The sequence below is a fragment of the Pongo abelii genome, chromosome 1 (assembly GCF_028885655.2).
Source record: "Pongo abelii isolate AG06213 chromosome 1, NHGRI_mPonAbe1-v2.0_pri, whole genome shotgun sequence".
In the NCBI taxonomy this organism is placed as follows: Eukaryota; Metazoa; Chordata; class Mammalia; order Primates; family Hominidae; genus Pongo; species Pongo abelii.
In genome coordinates this window covers 111,216,420-111,231,642 of record NC_071985.2, presented here as the reverse complement: position 1 = coordinate 111,231,642, position 15,223 = coordinate 111,216,420, and the positions used below count along the sequence as shown (strand labels likewise).

At 37.9% G+C, this 15,223-nt stretch overlaps 1 protein-coding gene and 1 pseudogene across 1 annotated transcript in view; both read right to left on the bottom strand.

Annotated features, from left to right (window-relative positions):
- Positions 1 to 12,353, bottom strand: part of LOC134759379 (profilin-1-like) — a 52,818-nt pseudogene extending 40,465 nt beyond the window's left edge.
- LOC100447686 (neuroblastoma breakpoint family member 12) overlaps positions 1 to 15,223 on the bottom strand; it is a 2,265,351-nt gene that overhangs the window by 960,763 nt on the left and 1,289,365 nt on the right.

Sequence of the window (15,223 nt, the reverse complement as noted above, 5' to 3'; positions counted from 1 at the left end):
ATTCCCTTTGAAAATTGGCACAAGACAGGGATGCCCTCTCTCACCACCCATATTCAACATAGTGTTGGAAATTCTGGCCAGGGCAATCAGGCAAGGGAAAGAAATAAAGGGTATTCAATTAGGAAAAGAGGAAGTCAAAGTGTTTCTGTTTGCAGATGACATGACTGTATATTTAGAAAACCCCATCATCTCAGCCTAAAATCTCCTTAAGCCGATAAGCAACTTCAGCAAAATCTCAGCATACAAAATTAATGAGCAAAAATTACAAGCATTCCTATACACCAAGAACACACAAACAGAGAGCCAAATCATGAGTGAACTCCCATTCACAATTGCTTCAAAGAGAATAAAATACTTAGGAATCCAACTTACAAAGGATGTGAAGGACCTCTTCAAGGAGAACTACAAACCACTGCTCAAAGAAATAAAAGAGAACACAAACAAATGGAAGAACATTCCATGCTAATGGGTAGGAAGAAACAATATCATGAAAATGGCCATACTGCCCAAGGTAATTTATAGATTCAATGCTATCCCCATCAAGCTACCAGTGACTTTCTTCACAGAATTGGAAAAAACTACTTTAAAGTTCATATGGAACCAAAAAAGAGCCCGCATTGCCAATACAATCCTAAGCAAAAAGAACAAAGCTGGAGGCATCACGCTACCTGACTTCAAACTGTACTACAAGGCTACAGTTACCAAAACAGTATGGTACTGGTACCAAAACAGAGATGTAGACCAATGGAACAGAACAGAGTCCTCAGAAATAACACCACACATCTACAACCATCTGATCTTTGACAAATCTGACAAAACAAGCAATGGGGAAAGGATTCCCTATTTAATAAATGGTGCTGGGAAAACTGGCTAGCCTTATGTAGAAAGCTGAAACTGGATCCATTCCTTACACCTTACACAAAAATGAACTCAAGATGGATTAAAGACTTAAATGTAAGACATAATACCATAAAAACCCTAGAAGAAAACCTAGGCAACACCATTCAGGACACATGCATGGGCAAAGATTTCATGATTAAACATCAAAAGCAATGGCAACAAAAGCCAAAATAGACTAAAGAGCTTCTGCACAGCAAAAGAAACTATCATCAGATTGAACAGGGAACCTATGGAATGGGAGAAAATTTTTGCAATCTATCCATCTGACAAAGGGCTAATATCCAGAATCTACAAAGAACTTAAACAAATTTATAAGAAAAAAGCAACCCCATCAAAAAGTGGGCAAAAGATATGAACAGACACTTCTCAAATGAAGACATTTATGCAGCCAACAGACATATGAAAAAATGCTTATCATCACAGGTCATCAGAGAAATGCAAATCAAAACCACAGTGAGATACCATTCACGCCAGTTAGAATGATGATCACTAAAAAGTCAGGAAACAACATGTGCTGGAGAGGATGCGGAGAAATAGGAACACTTTTACACTCTTGGTGGGAGTATAAATTAGTTCAACCATTGTGGAAGACAGTGTGGTGATTCCTCAAGGATCTAGAACTAGAAATACCACTTGACCCAGCAATCTCATTACTGGGTATACACCCAAAGGATTATAAATCATGCTACTATAAAGACACATGCCCATGTATGTTTATTGTGGCACTATTCACAATAGGAAGGACTTGGAACCAACCCAAATGTCCATCAATAATAGACTAGATAAAGAAAATGTGGCACATATACACCAATGAATACTATGCAGCCATAAAAAAGGATGAGTTCGTGTCCTTTGCAGGGTCATGGATGAAGCTGGAAACCATCATTCTCAGCAAAATATCACAAGGACAGAAAACCAAACTCTGCATGTTCTCACTCTTAAGTGGGAGTTGACCAATGAGAACACATGGACACAGGGAGGGGAACATCACACACCGGGGCCTGTTGTGGGGTGGTGGGCTGGGGGAGGGATAGTGCTAGGAGAAATACCTAATGTAAATGATGAGTTGATGGGTGCAGCAAACCAACATGGCACATGTATACCTATGTAACAAACCTGCACTTTGTGCACATATACCCTAGAACTTAAAGTATTTTTTTAAAAAAAGATTATTTCTTTGAATAAGCGTTCTACTCTTTGCACCTTCTCAACTCCCTCTTTAAGGCCAATGAATCTTTGATTTTCTCTTTTGAGGCCCTCTTCTAGATCTCGTAAGCATTCTGTGTTCCTTCTCATTCTTCTTTTCTTTTTTCTCCTCTGACTGTATTTTCAAATAGCTTGTTTTCATGCTCACTAATTCTTTCTTCTGCTTGATCAATTCCACTGAGACCCACCAATGCATTTTCCAGCTCCAGGATTTGTTTGATTTTTTTCTATTACTTCAGTATCCTTGTTAAATTTCTGATATATTTCTGAATTGTTTCTCGGTGTTTTCTTGAAATTCACTGAGCTTTCTCAAAAATACCTACTCTGAATTCCCTGAGAGGTTACACTCTCCATCTCTCCAGGGTTGGTCACTGGGTGCCTTACTTTGTCCATTTGTTGAGGTCATATTGACTTAAATGGTATTGATACTGTCGATTTTGTCAATATCTGGGCATTGAAGGATAAAGTATTTATTCCAGCCTTTGCAGTCAGGTCTTGTTTGTACCTGTCCCTCAGAGGACCTTCCAGGAAATCAAAGTGGGCTGACGAGTTCCCTAAGCCAGTGATCACTGCAGCCATTTTTGTACTACAGGGCACCCTAGGCCCAAGTACACTGCAATTCTTACAGATTGTTAGGTCTCCAGCCCTGTGGACTTGGGGAAGATCAGGGATTGTTCTCTGCATTCCCAGGTAAAGCCCCTAGCTTACTTCCTTTTCTTTCCCCCAAGCAAAAGGAATCTCTCTTCAGGCTGCACTGCCTGGAGTGTGGGGAGGTGTGATACAGGCATTCCCATAGCTGCTGCAGCTGCTGCTATCATACTGGCTCATACCTCAAGTCCAGCGTCTTCCAGACCTATGCAGCATCAGGGCTTGCCCAAGGACTGCGGTCACTACAGCCTGCCTGCCTGCCACTGAAATTTATTTGTAGCCCATTAAATTTCCAGTGATAAAGCTGGCCAGAATTTTGGTGGGTTCTTCCTCCTGGGGCAGCTGATTCCCCTGTGGCCCAGGGTGGGTCTAAATGCTTCTTTTGTGGGCATCAGCCTGGAATCAAGTGCTGTGGGGTTCTGTCCAGTGTTGTGTGTCACTATGGCAAGACTGGTACTAAGTTTCAATATAAAGTCCCACACTTTCCTCCTTGTCCCCAAGCCATTAGATGCTCTCTCAAAGAATTTCCTGTGGTTGGGGGAGAGGTGTTATAGGCAGTGCAAGACTGTCCTTCCTCCCTTCCTCAATGCATCTTTTCTTGTTATCATGTTAAAACCAGGTGCAATGATCTCTCACCTGGTTAGCCCTCGTGAAAGTGTTTTCTTGCATAGATAGTTGTTCGATTTGATATTCCTTCAGGGAGACCATTGCTGGAGAATTCTATTCCACCATCTTACTCCACCTTCTACCTGTTTGTTTTTTAAATGTTTCTAGTAAATAATTGTGAAGTGATAGCTTTATTTTAATCTTGGGGATCAAAAGCATGTAGCTAAGAACTTTTCCCAAGGAATATTTTAAAATTTTTATATCAATGTTAATGGAATGACATACTTTTTGATTCAAGGTTCTTTTTTTTTTTTTGGTGGTAAATCTATATTAGACAAAACTGATTTTATATAAACTAATAAAAATATGGGCAGACTTTAAAATAATAAAACTTTGAACTCACAAAGAAGATATAACAATTCTAGTTTGTATGTACCTAATAACACAGCTTCAAATACATAATGCAATATTAACAATAACATATTGCAAAAAAAGGCAACTACACAATCATAGTGAACAATTTTAATTAACACAATTGATCTAATAGACATTTATAGAACATTACACCTGAGAACTGCAGAATTTACAGTCTTCTGAAACACACATGGATATTTTACCTAAAGTTAAGCATATACCAAGCCTTAAAAATATTCTCAAACATTTCCATATACCTAATGTAAATGAGGAGTTAACAGGTGCAGCACACCAACATGGCACATGTACACATATGCAACAAGCCTGCACGTAGTGCACATGCACCACAGAACCCAAAGTACAATAATGATAAAAAAAGAATAAATAAATAAATATAATCAGAGCTATGAGGGCATTATTAGCCAAATGTAACCAAAAAAAAGAATTGAAAGCAAATAAAAATGTTTGGATCTGAAAAAAAACAAATATTCTCAAACATTTCAAAGTGTAGAAATCATAGAGTAATCTTTTCTATCTTTAATGCACTTAATCCAAATAAATAACAAAAAATATAACTAAAATCCATACATTTTTGAAAGTGAAAAATCACATTTAAAAATAACTGATGAATACAATAATAAATAATAATATAATCAAATATTTTGAATTGAATATTCACATTATTACATATTAAAACTTTTTGGATTCAGTGAAGGCCATGGCTAGAAGTTAATGTATAGTTTTGAGTACAGCTAATTTAAAAGGCTGAAAATCAATAATCTAAGCGTCTGTCTTGAAAAATTAAGAATTAAACAATATTAACACACAGAAATGGAGAAAGCAGCAAATATTAAACATACCAAAGAAATTAATGGAATAAAAATTATGAATTGCAGATGATTTAAAAAGCCAAAATTTTGCACTTTAGAAAAGATAAAAATTAATTATTATTTTAAAATTTATTTATATCACTTTTGCCTTCTTTTTTTTAAATTTATTTATTTATTATTATTGTACTGTAGGTTCCAGGGTACATGTGCACAACGTGCAGGCCAGTCACATATGTATACATGTGCCATGCCGGTGCGCTGCACCCACCAACTCGTCATCTAGCATCAGGTATATCTCCCAATGCTATCCCTCCCCCCTCCTCCCACCCCACAACAGTCCCCAGAGTGTGATGATCCCCTTCCTGTGTCCATGTGTTCTCATTGTTCAGTTCCCACCTATGAGTGAGAATATGCGGTGTTTGGTTTTTTGTTCTTGCGATAGTTTACTGAGAATGATGATTTCCAATTTCATCCATGTCCCTACAAAGGACATTAACTCATCATTTTTTATGGCTGCATAGTATTCCGTGGTGTATATGTGCCACATTTTCTTAATCCAGTCTATCATTGTTGGACATTTGGGTTGGTTCCAAGTCTTTGCTATTGTGAATAGTGCCGCAATAAACATATGTGTGCATGTGTCTTTATAGCAGCATGATTTATAGTCCTTTGGGTATATACCCAGTAATGGGATGGCTGGGTCAAATGGAATTTCTAGTTCTAGATCCCTGAGGAATCGCCACACTGACTTCCACAAGGGTTGAACTAGTTTACAGTCCCACCAACAGTGTAAAAGTGTTCCTATTTCTCCACATCCTCTCCAGCACCTGTTGTTTCCTGACTTTTTAATGATTGCCATTCTAACTGGTGTGAGATGGTATCTCATTGTGGTTTTGATTTGCATTTCTCTGATGGCCAGTGATGATGAGCATTTTTTCATGTGTCTTTTGGCTGCATGAATGTCTTCTTTTGAGAAGTGTCTGTTCATATCCTTCACCCACTTTGTGATGGGGTTGTTTGTTTTTTTCTTGTAAATTTGTTGGAGTTCATTGTAGATTCTGTCACATGAGTAGGTTGCAAAAACTTTCTCCCATTTTATAGGTTGCCTGTTCACTCTTATGGTAGTTTCTTTTGCTGTGCAGAAGCTCTTTAGTTTAATTAGATCCCGTTTGTCAATTTTGGCTTTTGTTGCCATTGCTTTTGGTGTTTTAGACATGAAGTCCTTGCCCATGCCTATGTCCTGAATGGTAATGCCTAGGTTTTCTTCTAGGGTTTTTATGGTTTTAGGTCTAACATGTAAGTCTTTAATCCATCTTGAATTAATTTTTGTATAAGGTGTAAGGAAGGGACCCAGTTTCAGCTTTCTACATATGGCTAGCCAGTTTTCCCAGCACCATTTGTTAAATAGGGAATCCTTTCCCCATTGCTTGTTTTTGTCAGGTTTGTTAAAGATCAGATAGTTGTAGATATGCGGTGTTATTTCTGAGGGCTGTGTTCTGTTCCATTGATCTATATCTCTGTTTTGGTACCAGTACCATGCTGTTTTGGTTACTGTAGCCTTGTATGTAGTATAGTTTGAAGTCAGGTAGCGTGATGCCTCCAGCTTTGTTCTTTTGGCTTAGGATTGACTTGGCGATGTGGGCTCTTTTTTGGTTCCATATGAACTTTAAAGTACTTTTTTCCAATTCTGTGAAGAAAGTCATTGGTAGCTTAATGGGGATGGCATTGAATTTATAAATTACCTTGGTAGTATGGCCATTTTCACGATATTGATTCTTCCTACCCATGAGCATGGAATGTTCTTCCATTTGTTTGTATCCTCTTTTATTTCATTGAGCAGTGGTTTGTAGTTCTCCTTGAAGAGGTCCTTCATATCCTTTGTAAGTTGGATTCCTAGGTATTTTATTCTCTTTGAAGCAATTGTGAATGGGAGTTCACTCATGATTTGGCTCTCTGTTTGTCTGTTATTGGTGTATAAGAATGCTTTTTTATTTGAAGATTATTTTTACTCAAGCACAAGGTTCTATAAGCACACGATGCTTTATCTAAAATTACTATCATGTTGAAAAATGACTGTCAAAGGTAGAATAATCCAGTATGAGAAAGAGCCTGTGCTCCTGAAGAGAAAATGGAATATTATATCATGCTAAATATTATGAAATGATGTGTCCAACATACAAAGTTGTTAGACCAGCAAGCTCTCTCCAGATAACACAGTTTGCAAGCCTCATTCCAGCTATCTAGACTAGAAAAAGTTAGTACCATATTTTAGTCACATTTATGACATTAAGATCAGACTTTTAATTTATCCTTCTATCAATCTACTCTTGCTGGAGGTTGACAGAAGTAGGAGTGATTATTAACATGAACTGTAATCACTATGAGCCATTAGAAACCAAGAATCACCCAGAGCTGAATCTTAATAGCAGACTCAGTCTGCTATTAGTAAAATTATTTGGTCTATTAGTAAATTAAGGAAAGATGTTCCCTAAATGCCCTGTTGTAATGACATGACAAACTAGTCTTTGATGGGTTGATATTTCTAGAGCTCCATTACCTTCCTCTTTACTTCTGGAAAGTTACAAAAAATTTTGTACAAGAAAGGGTCTCTTAAAATTGGGAGACTAAGAAAAGTGGACGGATCGGCCTACGCTTCCTATCTCCTTCCTTAAATGACTCCTTTTTCCTCAAAAGCCATTGAAACTGAAATGACAGATCCATTAAGAGTAAGGCTTATGGCTATCAATCTTTGGCAAATTACTTAATCAGAAGATTCCAGAGTGCTTCCCCAGTAGAACATTTTCTCCCTGTCCACTCTAGTTTGACTGATGCTCTATCTGTTATAGACACAGCTAAAGTTACAAAAACAGATGAAATTTAGAATGTAATACAAGCCATGTCAACATGTGAAAGAAATAAAGTGTCATGTAAAAAAAAAATGGAAGGAAAAAAGTCATTGTGCCCCACTTAGTTTAGAAAGGATATTCAGTCACATTTATTGTGCTAGAAAGCCTCAATCCCTGTTCCCAAATTCGATGTTTAAAGTAACTGAAACCTCAGCTTCTAACCTAGGAAACTTAAAACCAGAGGAAATAAAAACAAATTCATGACGTTGAACCCACAAAGCTGCAAAGCAATCTTGGTTACTTTTCACACTCTTGACATTCAAGACATCAGAAATACAATCTCCAGTGCCCTTCTCCTTATACCTGTCATGTTGCCACAAGAAAGCATTGAGACAATGATTAAAACCATAAACATACATCTGTAACATTTCTTTTTAAACTATTCAAGCACTTCAAAGCCTGAAGCCTATTACTTATTTTTATATGGAGAAATGTATGCATACTAAATAGTGAAAAACATAGGACCCTATCTAGTGCCACAAATGGAAGAAGCAATAACCTCTTCTGGCTATAATGAGTTATTTGGTGAAACACTGAATGTAAAGAGGGATACTACATTTGAAATTATCTTTGTAAACAGAGAATTCTGACTCTGGAAGACCATTCTAGAAGTCATGTTCTGACTAAATAGCATCACTTGGTTTAAAGAAACCTAAAGGAATCAGTAAAGAACAAATTTTAAGTAGAATCTAATTTGTACCTAATCTAATTTCACTTATGTACAACAGTCAACTCTGAGACAGTACTGGAGATAAAAGTTGACTATGATCACTTTCATAGTTTTTGCCTCTGTTCTTTAACTTGGCCTTCCCAATACCTGCAGTCTCCTATTACAAGACTACTCTCCTGGTTTTGATTACCTTCTGATAAGGATTATATCACTTTCGCGAAGTCATTCTTGTAGACTCAATCTCTTTTCCACTCTCTCATCTTAAAACTTTATGCTTTTGATTTAAAAAATGCTCTCACTCAAAGAGGAGTTGACTGAATGGCAAAAATAATACACACACATGCATTTATGATATGATACGGAACATATGAAATGGATTGTGAAAGTGGGGGAAGAATAAACTTTATTGGCCCACAGAAGGGATGAGGGAATGAGAAGGGGCTAGGGATAAGAATGAATAAAAATGGAAAAACTAAAACAGAATGATTTAAAATGTGCAAATACACTTTGCAACCTCCACCATTCATTTTAGGGATTGATATGTATGTACAGTGAGATCCATGTAGGCTAAAGTGAATTTCACTTTGTAGTTGATGCTACTTGTACCAGTTCTATCATTAGTAAGTCACCATTTAATTCTGCCAAAGTCAGATAAGGATCTTTCTGGTTAGTGCAAACAAGGTTTTCCATCTTGGGCTGCAGTCTGACCCACCAGTGCTCAGTAGGCAAGTTTGTGACTAATTCGAACACTTTCCAGTTCCCCACCTCCAATGGCAGCCAGGGTCTCCAGACTGTTTAAGCACTCCAGGCTTCTTCCACGAACTTCTTCTAGCTGACTGCGTAACACCTGAGCCCCTTCCAGTTCCACCTGCAGAGTTTGGTCTCTCTCAGAGCTGATTAAACATGCCTCACAGAAGGAAAATGGATTAGCTATCAACGCAGTGGGTCCATATTTGCTTCCAAAGAACCATCAATGCCACTTTGAGCCACACGACTTTGTAAAGTAATTATTCTCCAGGACACAATAAATGAATGTAGTCTTTGTGTGGCATTTGTGATCACTGCTGATAGATTAGTAAGGACAATTTCTTTTTTTAAAAGCTTGCCCCTTATGCTAGATTCTGGGCCAGTTTCACGTAAAATTATAGCTCCTAAGACGTATCTCAAACCCCTATAGCCCAAACAAGAGAAATTTCATTATTTGGCTAAAAGCTTTTGTTCCTGAAAAACTAAAACCCGGGACAATCTACATATAAACTGGAGCAAGACGGAGCCAAGTAGAACCACTACTGAAGATATTCGTTTTCTCATTTGTTACCAAACTTGATGGTGGGATGGTGTGCTGAAAAGGAATCTGGTTCATAAAAACTAAAGCTCCAGAGGTTCTTTAAAAAGTAACACAATCAACTGGTCCTATCATACCTTTCCTCTGCCTTCATTTTCCTGGTAGAAAGAAAACATTTTTAAAGCCCAAAAGTAAATTACAAGAAACTGAATAGCAAATAATAATAATAATAATAATAATGAAAAAGAGGAAAAAGGGCTAGTAGGGAAGGCAAAATGAGAAAAAAAATGAAGAGAATAGAAAATGATCCAGAGAGGTATCATATACGTGACCAAAAATTAAAAGGTAGAAGAAAAATATATTCATCATGATAGTTATCGGTGGTCCCAGGATGATATTAGCCATCCCAATTAATATATTTTCTTTGATGATATTAAATGAATGTCAGTGCCCATTATAGCCTTACTTTTTTTTTTCTTTTTTTTTTTGAGATGGAGTCTTGCTCTGTCACCCAGGATGGAATGCAGTGGTGCGATCTCGGCTCACTGCAACCTCTGCCTCCCGGGTTCAAGTGATTCTCCTGCCTCAGCCTCCTGAGTAGCTGGGACTACAGGTGCGCTACCTCACCCAGCTAATTTTTGTATTTTTAGTAGAGACAGGGCATAGCCTTATGTTTATAATAGAACAGCCTTTAACAGGACATGGATCACAGAAAAGAAATGAACATACATTGAGTGCTTACTATATTCAAGGCATTGTTTTAGACACCAAAGCTGTCTTCTTATTTAATCTCTGCAATAGCTGTGTGAAACAGGCGCTATTCCCGACTTAAGATTTTGACACTGAGGCTCCGAGCAATCCATAAAACAAATGACAAAGTAGGTAACCCCGACAATTGTCCCTGTTTTTTCTCCCCTCTTCAGTATCATAAGCATCTGCACTTAATGAAGAATAAAAGGCATAAAAAGAATACAATAGTAAAAGAAATAAAAATTTCAATAAAGAATAAAAGAAAAAACAGCAAATCTCTTACCTCTCTGGATGGGCATGGAACTTCACCAGACTGCTATAGAGCTGTCTGTCTGCTTGTTAGGCCTCATTGATCTGACTCCGTTCACCTACCAGTCCTTCTAGCATCAGCAGCAACTGAGTAAAGAAGAGAGAAGAAGCAATGCGCAAATGGCACAGTGAGACATGAAGCCACAGTTAATCCTGAGAAACAAGAAAATGCATTAGCATGTACTGTGACTTAAAAAGCCCACTATCTTAGTACTTAAGATTTTGATACTATTTTATAGTTTTCAAATCAGTGTCATATTATCTTTTTTTTTAATCTTTAAAACCTGTAAGGTAGAATTCAAACATGGGAGCAAAAAGAAGAAAAAGGAGAGAGAAGCTAGAAGCACAGGAAAGCAGCTAAGAGAAAGGAGTAAGAGGGAAACAGGACAGGCAAGAGGGAAATGTATATAATAGGACTTACTAGTATTCTTCATTCATTCAATTAATATTTACTGAGCACCTTCTGTGGGACAGACTCTGTTCTAGGTTCTAGGGGAAAGCTTACTATCTAGTGGAGGAAAAAGACATTCATTAATCATAGATGTGTGTCATTGTGTGTCATAATGAGCTATGATAATGTATAACCAGAGTTGTTTAACGTAGAGTTAAAAGCCAGAATGTAGTGGGGTGAGTAGTTAGTGAGAGAGATGATAATGGAGACAGGGAGTACAGACAAGTAAGTCTTTTGGAAAAGTCTGGCATTGAAGAAAGGTTAAACAGGGCTGTAGCTACAAAGAAATTTAGGGCAAAGGCAGGGGTTTCTTTCTCTTTCTTTTTTTTCAACTGGGAGGGATTTGAACATGGTTAAATGCAGATAAAAGAGAAAGATTCAGTTGTGAGGGAGGTGACTTAGGTATGATTGTGAGGGATAACTATTGGTATGGGTCCAAAAGAACTGCTGCTCTTTTCAGAACTACAAATGTCAGAAAGGGGCATCTATAGCTGCTACCGACCAAAGTAGGAAACTTTAGAGCACAGTTTCTCTATGAAATACCATCAACTAACCCTCCACAAATAGCTGAGACTGACAGCTTTACCATGGTTTATTTCACAGTAGAAAAATAAAGTTTGAGCCAGGCGCGGTGGTATGCACCTGCAGCTCCAGCTACTCAGGAGGCTGAGGCAGGAAGATTCCTTGAGCCCCAGAGTTTGAGGCTGCAGTGAGCCATGATCGTACCACTGCACTCCAGCCTGGGTGACACAGTGAGACCCTGTTCTCAATGTGGTGACTCATGCCTGTATGTAATTCCAGCACTTTGAGGGGCTGAGGAGGACGGATCACTTGCAGTCAGGAGTTCAAGACTAGCCTGACCAACATGGTGAAACTCCATCTCTACTAAAAAAAAAAAAAAAAAAAAAAAAAAGTAAATAAATAAATAAGATTTATATTCCAATAACTTACCTGTTGTCTTCGGTTTCCTGAAATTTCTTGACCCTGGGATTCTACTGAAGCAACTTTTTCCCTAAGAAGTAAGACTTCCTGGGTCAGGCATTCCATAGCTGGTATGTCTTCAGGATCAACCAGTTGCATTTGCAGGTCCCAGAAGTCAAAAAATAAGTGTGGATGTGAAAATAGTAATAAAAGGATTATTCAGCAGAGGAGCACAGGAACAAATGTTCTTGAAATATTCTGCCTATACTTTCAGGTGGGATATGGATAATCACTGGCCAAGGGATTCGATGTGTGCAAATATTGTCTGAAGAGGCCCTACATGTATTCTGAGCTGTGAACATTTCCAGTGGTCTTTAAAAAGTTTTGAAAGACCTTTATGAGATCTTCTTCCCATATCAGCAGCCTGCACCTGCGGCTCTTCTTCCTGCACAGCCATCGTGGACTATAGAGCAGAAAGTTTCATCTGTGAAAAGAGGAAACAGTATATGCCATGTTACATTTTAACACTGAGGCAAATGCTTTTGCACATCGTATTACTATCAGCCAGTAATGCAAAAGAAAACAAGAACATGAATAGGGCTCTACAACATCAAATCAATAATCCATGCAGTATGGTAACAAAGGATGTTTTATGGGAAGATGTCATAGTTGTTCTTAATGATGTCTTCCACCTTAGCTGGCACTATGAAACACATCAAATTTGTTTAACAAGCTTATTATGATACTGAAAAAGAATGGTCACCATTAGCAGAAGCAAGAAGAGATGAAGTTTTTATGTATTTCACCTAACAGATGAAAAAATGCTAGCATTAGGATATCTCCATTTTGCAACCTTTAATGAATTAATGGATAAGGCATCAAACAGCAACAGCTGCTAACATCACGAGAGATCACCAGACATTACATGACTCCTGATGGAAGAACACGCCACCACCTATGAAGAAATATTGCCAAAAGCTGGCACTACATGCCCTAAACTTTCAGTGTTCTCACCAGAAAATGACAAGTACTTGGTTATGACAAAGTTCATTAAAAATCATGATAATAGGCCGGGCGCGGTGGCTCACGCCTGTAATCCCAGCACTTTGGGAGAATGAGGTGGGCGGATCACGAGGTCAGGAGTTCGAGACCAGCCTGACCAACATGGTGAAACCCATCTCTACTAAAAATACAAAAATTAGCAAGGTGTGGTGGTGTGTGCCTGTAATCCTAGCTACTCAGGAGGCTGAGGCAGGAGAATCGCTCGAACCTGGGAGGCGGAGGTTGCAGTGAGCCGAAATTGCGCCATTGCACTCCAGCCTGGCAACAGAGCAAGACTCCATCTCAAAAAAAAAAAAAATCTTGATAATAACCATAGCTGCTAACACTTACTATGCCCTGGGCGCTCTAATAAATGCTTTGTATATATTTAATCCTTTTAACAAACCTAGTGATCTGGCTCCTGCCTACTTTACCTACTTTTCCTACTTTGATATCTGCCGTTTTACTGCTCACTCGTGACTCTGTAGGCACACTAGACTTTTTCTCTTCCAGGAACACCAGACTTTCTCTTGACTCGGCCTTTACAACTACTACTCCCTTTGCCTGAAATATCTTTCCCAGGGCTGCCTCCTTTTCATCCTCAGGTCCCAGCTTACATGTCATCTGCTCAGAGAAGCTTTCTTTGGCCACCCTATTTAAGATGGTCTCCATCCATGTTGCTTTCTATCATTTCCCTCATATCACTTACTATACTCTATAATTATAATGTTTATTTATTTATTGTCTGTATCTCCCCAGTAGAAATTAACTACATAGAGCCAGAAACCTTACTGATTTCATTCACTATTCACTACCTCATCCTCAGCACTAGACCAAGCTTAGAGAAGGTCCCCATATAGCTAATGAAAGAATGAGTGAATCCTCACAACAATCCTATGAGATAACTACTCTTTGATTTATATACAAGGTGACTTCTTCTACTCTTCAATTTACAGAGAGGGTGATTGAGTCTGAGAGAAATTAAGGCGCTTGTTCAAAAATCACAGGGCTGGATAGTAAGTGGTAAACCCAGAACGTGAACTCAGGGAAGCTGACTCAGAGCCACTAGGCTATAATGTCTTTCCTATAGATACCACATATCCATACAATCTTTATGGTAAGGACAAATTATTTTAAATAACCCCTTTAAAGGAATTTAGCAATAGCTAAATATCACTCACTCAAAATATCTATTCATAGGCATTACAATTTCACGATCCTGAAAACAGGACAGAACCAAAAAGTAACATTACTCTGGATTTGATAAATGTGAGAAAAACAGGAAGAGGATGTGGAAACTAAGATATCTGATATGAATACTCAGATAACGGCTAAGGTAGAACCACAAAAAGGAAGGGAGACTAGGGGATTTTTAAAACTGGTATTTCTTAAATGCCACACATTCTCATACCCTGAAAACTAATCGAGTCATAAAACATGAGTCTGTTTGTAAGCAGAAATATGGTAATGAAATCAAAAGATAAAATATGATAATTCCATCACAAATAGAAACACAGGTTTTATATTATAGATCTAGCTATGGCGAAAGGTAGAAAAAAACTAAGAGCTATTTGGACTAGCTAGTTAAACTGAATTTAGGAAGCCATGACACTGACTGATCTTCTAAAAGAGATGCCAGCATAGTAACAAATAAGCTTTTAGTTTCAGTCTGTAACTCTGTGCTGTGGTCCTAGTATTTCTTCAACATCATAGTTGAATATGCAACTAGCTGTGGAGGAAAGGCGGGGGAAGAGAATCTCTAAGGCTGAAAGACCTCTTCTAAAAAAATTGATGAGAACTCTACGCTAGAGAGAGTTAAAGCATAAGGTGGGAAAAATGTGCTCTAGGAAATGAATCTTCTTAGGAAGTATGTGAAGTCACAAAAGGCTTGAGTTTGAATCATAGCTCTGGCATTTATTAGTTACATGACTATTCTCCACTCCCATTTTAAAAGAGAAATCAGTGTTTCAGCTTCTTCGTCTATAATAATTGGGCCGACACCACTTACTTTGTGTAGAGTTGTGAGCATTAGTGCTAATTTAAATACCTAGCACAGTACATTGTACATGAATACTCGATAAACATTGATTATACCCAAATTTCTCATTTCATGTTTCTAAAATTGATTTCATGGGTCTAATGTCATAACTCTAAGCAGCAATCACACAATGCTTCCTTTTTTCACTAGTGCTTTACAATTATTATTATATTATTATTATTATTGTTATTATTATTATCTTGGAGGCAGAGTTTTGCTCTTGTTGCCCAGGCTGGAGTGTGATGGCA